The sequence below is a fragment of the Chiloscyllium plagiosum genome, unplaced genomic scaffold (genome assembly GCF_037043375.1).
Source record: "Chiloscyllium plagiosum isolate Xiang-an unplaced genomic scaffold, Cpla_swu_hap1 HiC_scaffold_16, whole genome shotgun sequence".
Lineage (NCBI taxonomy): Eukaryota > Metazoa > Chordata > Chondrichthyes > Orectolobiformes > Hemiscylliidae > Chiloscyllium > Chiloscyllium plagiosum.
Window position 1 is genome coordinate 27018962 of NW_028270154.1, and position 6000 is coordinate 27024961.

Here is a 6000-nt window from a genome sequence, read left to right on the forward strand (position 1 = left end):
AAAGCAGGCAGAAGAGACATCCTGTCTGACAAACCATAACCAACTTCTTTGAGGATGTGACTTCAATAGTGAGGAATCCGACAACATAAGATACTTGGACTTTTTTTTTTATAAAGTTACACCCAAAAGTCTATGAACAGACTATTACTTATACTCTAAGTGGTAAAGCTTTACTATTAACTGAGGAAAGACTAAGAAAGTTCTTGAAGGTTAGAAGTGATAACTACTCATTAGGAGGGATGATTTTCTTCAGACTAGTGACCACAGCAACAATGAGAGTATCTCACTGCTGAAACTATATGCATCTTCTTGTGGACCGAAGCAATTGCAGTCGGTGGCCCAGGTGAAAGCCCAAAGTCCACAACTGTTTCTTTTTAAAAAAAAAAGCCTGCATGTGCTGACAAGGCCAAAGACTTCAAAGAATGTAGAATAATGCTATGCTGTTCATAGCACTACTGGTGTAACTGATTAAGTGAGGAAATCGTGTCAACTTGGCAAAAGTGAGGACTGTGGATGCTGGAGATTAGGGTAGAGAGTGTAGTGCTGGAAAAGCACAGCAGGTCAGGCTGCATCCGAGGAATAGTAGAATCACCAGTTCAGGCAAAAGCCCTTCATCAGGTTCAATCTGTCTGTTCTTTGAAACTGCATTGAGACTGCTGACAGCTGATTAATATCAGGGTCTGCAATTTGGTCAGCCCTTCCCAATTAGTAATTATCAGTCACTGGGATCCTGTTTTGTTTTTGTACAATATGACTCTTTTTGCATTACCCTCATTTTGAGGAGCAAATCTTTCCTTCCAGCAGGGATACATAAGTTCATGGAGATACAGTAGCCATGCTGGTTCAACTCCTGTTCTGGTGGGCTTACTACCTAGCTGCTCCTTGAGGGAAAAGTCTAGAATGGCACGGAGAGCTACTTCAGTGGCAATGCTTTCCAGTGTTCAGATTTGAGATACTGTTCTACCTGCTGCTAGATTTTTGGTTTCTTGATCCTTTGATACGTCTCTTTCAAATGCCCGATTCAGCAGCATGTTGTGTTGGTGCAGAGTTTCAGCCAGTATTGATTGGGTAGGGCCAAGCAGTATGCTAAGCCTTAATTCTGGCAGTGAAGAATGATGTCTGACAGCAACTGTGGGGATAGAAACAGAGTTAACGTCTTGAGTCTAATATGATTCTTCTCTGGATCCAAAGACCATGAAAGATCCAAGGAAATGTGATTGGTTTATGCCATTGAATAAAGGGCATCAGGGACAAGTGGAGCCAAAGGGACTGTCAGGGAAAGATTGCAAGGCAGTGGAGTTTAAGGTCCTAAAGTGTCATAGTGAAGTGCAGCATAGAAATAGACACTTCGGTGAACTTGTCCAGCCGAATTGATATCCTAACCTCATCTAGGCACACTTGGCCCATGTCCCTGTAAACCCTTCCTATTCACGTACATATCCAAATGCTGTTAATGTTGTAAATGTACCAATCTCCACCACTTTGTCTGGCAGCTTATTCCACACATGCAACACCCTCTGCATGAAAACGTTGCCCCTTAGGTCCCTTTCAAATCTTTCCCCTCTCACTATGGCCTCTATTTTTGGACTCCCCTACCCTGGGAAAAAGACCTTAGCCAATGACCTTATCCATGCCCCTTATGATTTTATACACCTCTATTAGGGCACCCTTCAGCCTCTGAAGCTCCAGGGAAAATATTCAATTGAAGCTCCTGTTCAACCTCTCGCGATAGCTCAAACTCTCCAACCCTGGCACCATCCTTGTAAATCTTTTCTACACCCTTTCAAGTTTAACAACATTTTTCCTATAGCAGGAAGACCAGAATTGAACTCCATTTTCCAAATGACGTTAAACGAATGTCCTGGATAGCCACAACATGACATGTCAACTCTTTTATGCAATGCACTGATCAACCATGGAACAAAAAGCAAAGGGATTGGTAACGGTTGTTAGGAAGGAGCAAAGCATTATTCCAGAGCAAGTGTTAATAGCAGAATAAAGGTCAGCCCTGATTGAAACAAAAATGTGAAAAGGAAATACTCAGACTCTTTTGCTGAGAGAGTGGGGGAATAAGATAGTCTGACATTGTAGCGCATTCTATTGAGTGCCTCAATAAAACACTAAATGTTGTTTCTCCAGCTTATGCTGGATTTCACTGGAACACTGCAGGAGGCCTCAGGCAGAAATGTGAGCAGGAGTGCCAGATGGTGTATTGGAAAAGTGAGTCATGCTTATGGAGTGAATGAAAGTGTCCTGTAAAGCAGTCATTCCGTCCTTGTTTGATTTCCCCACTTTGTGGAGTCCACGTTCTGAGCAGTAAATGTAATAGGTCAAATTGACAGAAGCATTTGGACTTTAAGCAAGTTTTTAATGAAGTCCTACACAAGAGGCTATAATACAAAATCAAAGCAGGTGGGATTGGGGATGACTTGATTGAGAATTCTTTAATTGAAAATATATCGCTGAGTGACAATCTGGAGATTCCTTTTATAACGGCTTTGTGGGTCAACCCACAGCATATGGATTGCAGGGTTTCAAGAATGCAGCTCACTACCACCTCCTTGAGGGCATCTAAGGATGGAAAATAAATACTGGCTCAGCTAGTGACACCCACGTGCCATGAATGAATATTCCAAACATTTGTGGAAGACAACATTATCAGAATAGATGTAAGGGAGATGAAAAAACTGGGGAATCAAATGGAGTCTTTCCAGGAAGCAGCTTGTGAAGAAGTATAGTCAGTTATAGTGAATGTGGTTAAACAACTGTGGCCCAAAGTTGGATATGGTAAATTGACCTACAGCTGGAGAAATTGGATCTGAAAGATTATAGGCCAAAGTATGTTAAATCGCAACCAGCAGCTTTCGTCCAAAGAACAGTGGAAACCAAGGTTAAGGAGGTCACAAAGCTTCTGGGGAAACCAGTTACCACCAGCCCATGGGTTGTGTTTTGGAGAAGTATCAATCAGATTTTCTGACATCTTGACTTCCAGCCAGTGCCTGAGGATCTGCACTTCACACCTCCCCCAGCATGGCAACAGCGAAGGGCCTTGGCATGATCCTATTGGATGCTTTGAAACTCCATTCAACACCCCATTGACCATAAGACTACAGAATATTCTGGAAGGTTTGGGATGAGAGGATTAAAATAGATGCTTGAAAGCTATCCCCACAGTGAAGATTTACAGCAAGATCGGTGGCAGAAGACTGTGTGGTAACCCAAGAGGAGATCTGTTTTGACCTGGAAAATCCTCCTTTGTTGAAGAGAGCTAGCCCTACATGAGAGAGGAAGGAGATTCCAACTGACCAGCTCAAACACGTGGATCACTGCAAATAAATATCCTTTTGTCAAAGGGATAGAACTAAATTGAGAGTAAATATCGTAGTTTTTTAAATAAGGAATGTTTTGTTAATAAAATTGAATTGAACCACTAACCGAATTCTACATCTCCTTGTCTGCCTCACCGACAAAAGCTCTTGGGGAAAGTATTTTTAACGCATAAACTGGCTAAAGTATCCAAAGATGCCAACATGAATAATTGTAGTCCAGATCTCCATCATCTGCAGAGTTGTATTGGTGGTGTTTTAGTGAAGAGGGAAACTTGATAAACAACAAATTATATTTATAGAGCATTTTTCATGTAATGAAACATCCCAAGATGCTTCTGAGGAACATTATTTAAAAAAAAAACATGACGCTGAGCTCTGAAGAGATATTCAATCCACCAAGAAGTGTCTTAAAGGATAAAAATGAGGTCAGGAGCTACAATGAGGGTATTGTGGAGCAATTGAAACCAATCGACGTGCAATAAAGGTGGAATTTCCTGCATGCAGTGAGATAGGGGTCAGTAGCAGATCAGAAACCTGCTTATAATTTAATCAGGCTTTGCTTTAAATCAACCAGTGCATTCATATCCTACTTCCAGATTTTACAACCATAGAGGGTAGGTGAATTGATTCAATGAATTTGTCAAAGGAAGGATATTGAAGGGACTGACCTCTACATTGACTCCTGAGGCTTCAGTAACCTTAGAAATAGAAAGGAAGGCTGGAAAGAGCTAATTATTTGCCTGTAGACTCTGTGCTGGGTATCTCTCATCCTTCCAGTCAGCTTTTTATATCCATCACCTTGGGCCTTTGGAGGGGCATTGACTGAGGAAAAGGTGACTGATGCTGCTGCTGCTTGTCTTGCTGCTAGTGCTGTTGGAGTTTATGCTGCTGATGCTCTTGGTTTTTCATCAGAAGTCCAAGAGACAGCAGCAGAAAGTGCTAGCAGTGAAGGCTGACAGCAGGGAATTGCAGATCGAGGTGAGTCAAGTTCAAGACCGGTGCAGTGATTTCCATGAAACAGGAAAGAACCGGTTGAGCAGTGCAAGCACATTGTCTCTCTGTAAATGTGGTTTTGAAGCCCCAGCCTCTGTTCTCGGCAGCTCTTCTTCTGTTTCACTGTCTGAAGGCTTGCCAGTCTCTGTCAGTCTTCAAGAACAATGGCTCCCTCCTGTGCTCTCACCTGGTTAAACCTGGTAAATTCCAAATAGCCTTGCTTTAACTGCTAAAGCCAGAAGTCTGCATTAAAAGTAGAATCAATTGCCTAATTACATACATCAATGATTTATCCAGCAGATGTACAGGAGATTTCAGCTTACCTGGCTGTAACATGACTTTTCTGAAATCCAGAGTTAGGGGGAATGATGACATGTCACTTTTCAAGGTTTTAACCTCTCCTTCATGCTCTCTATGATTTTGTTTGTAGCATCCTAACAATACCATCACTCAATTATGTCCAATGGGTAAATTCTTAATTTTGGGAAAAGACAGGGCAGAACTTATACACTTAATGGTAAGGTCCTGGGAAGAATGTAAGTTAGCTCACTAAGCTTGAAGGTTTGTTTTTAGATGTTTCGTCACCATTCTAGGTAACATCAGGGAGCATCTCCAGTGAAGTGCTGGTGATATGTTCCGCCTCTCTATTTAGAGATCTTTGGTTCTTAAGGTGGGTGATGTCATTTCTGGTTCTCCCTTTCAAGGGAAGTTAGATAGAATTAATTCTGTGTTTATTGATGGAGTTCTGGTTAGAATGCAATGTCTCTAAGAATCCTTGTGTGTCTTTGTTTTGCCTGTCTTAAAATGAGTGTGTTGTCCCAATCAAAGTGTGTCCTTCTTTGTCTGTATGTATAGAAACTAATGATAGTGGGTTGTGTCTTTTGGTGCTAGTTGGTGTTCAAGTATCTTGGTGTCAAGTTTCCTGCTAGTTTGTCCCATGTAGTTTTTTTTTTTACAGTTCTTGCATGGTATCTTATAAATGACATTAGTTTTGCTGGTATATCTAAGGGATCCTTTAGGTTCATTAGTCGCTGTTTAAATGTGTTGGTAGGTTTGTGGGCTACCATGACGCCAAGGGATCCGAGTAGTCTGGAAGTCATTTCTGATATGTCTTTGTAAGGTAATGTGGCTTTTGCTTTTGGTTGCTTTGTGACTGCTTGTTTGGGTTTGTTTCTGAGGAATCAGTGATTGTGTTTATTGGGTACTCGTTTTTCTTGAAAACAGTGTATTGATATTTTTTCTTCTGCTTTTTGTAGTTCTTGGGTGCTGCAGTGTGATTGTAGCTTATTGAAATGATGTCTTGATGCAGTGTTACTGAACATTGAACCTGTACTCCCAGGTCTCTTAGTTGCTTGAAAGTGGAGTCCCAGGTAGACAGGATAGTGAAGAAGGTGTTTGGTATGCTTTCCTTTATTGGTCAGAGTATTGAGTATAGGAGTTGGGAAGTCATTTTGTGGCTGTACAGGGCATTGGTTAGGCCCATTTTGGAGAATTGTGTGCAATTCTGGTCTCTCTCCCATCAGAAGGATGTTGTGAAACTTAAAAGGGTTCAGAAAAGGTTTATGAAAATGTTGCCAGGGTTGGAGGTTTTGAGCTATAGGGAGAGGCTGAAAAGGCTGGGGTTATTTTCCCTGGAGCGTCGGAGGCTGAGGAGTGACCTTAAAGATTTATAAAAATC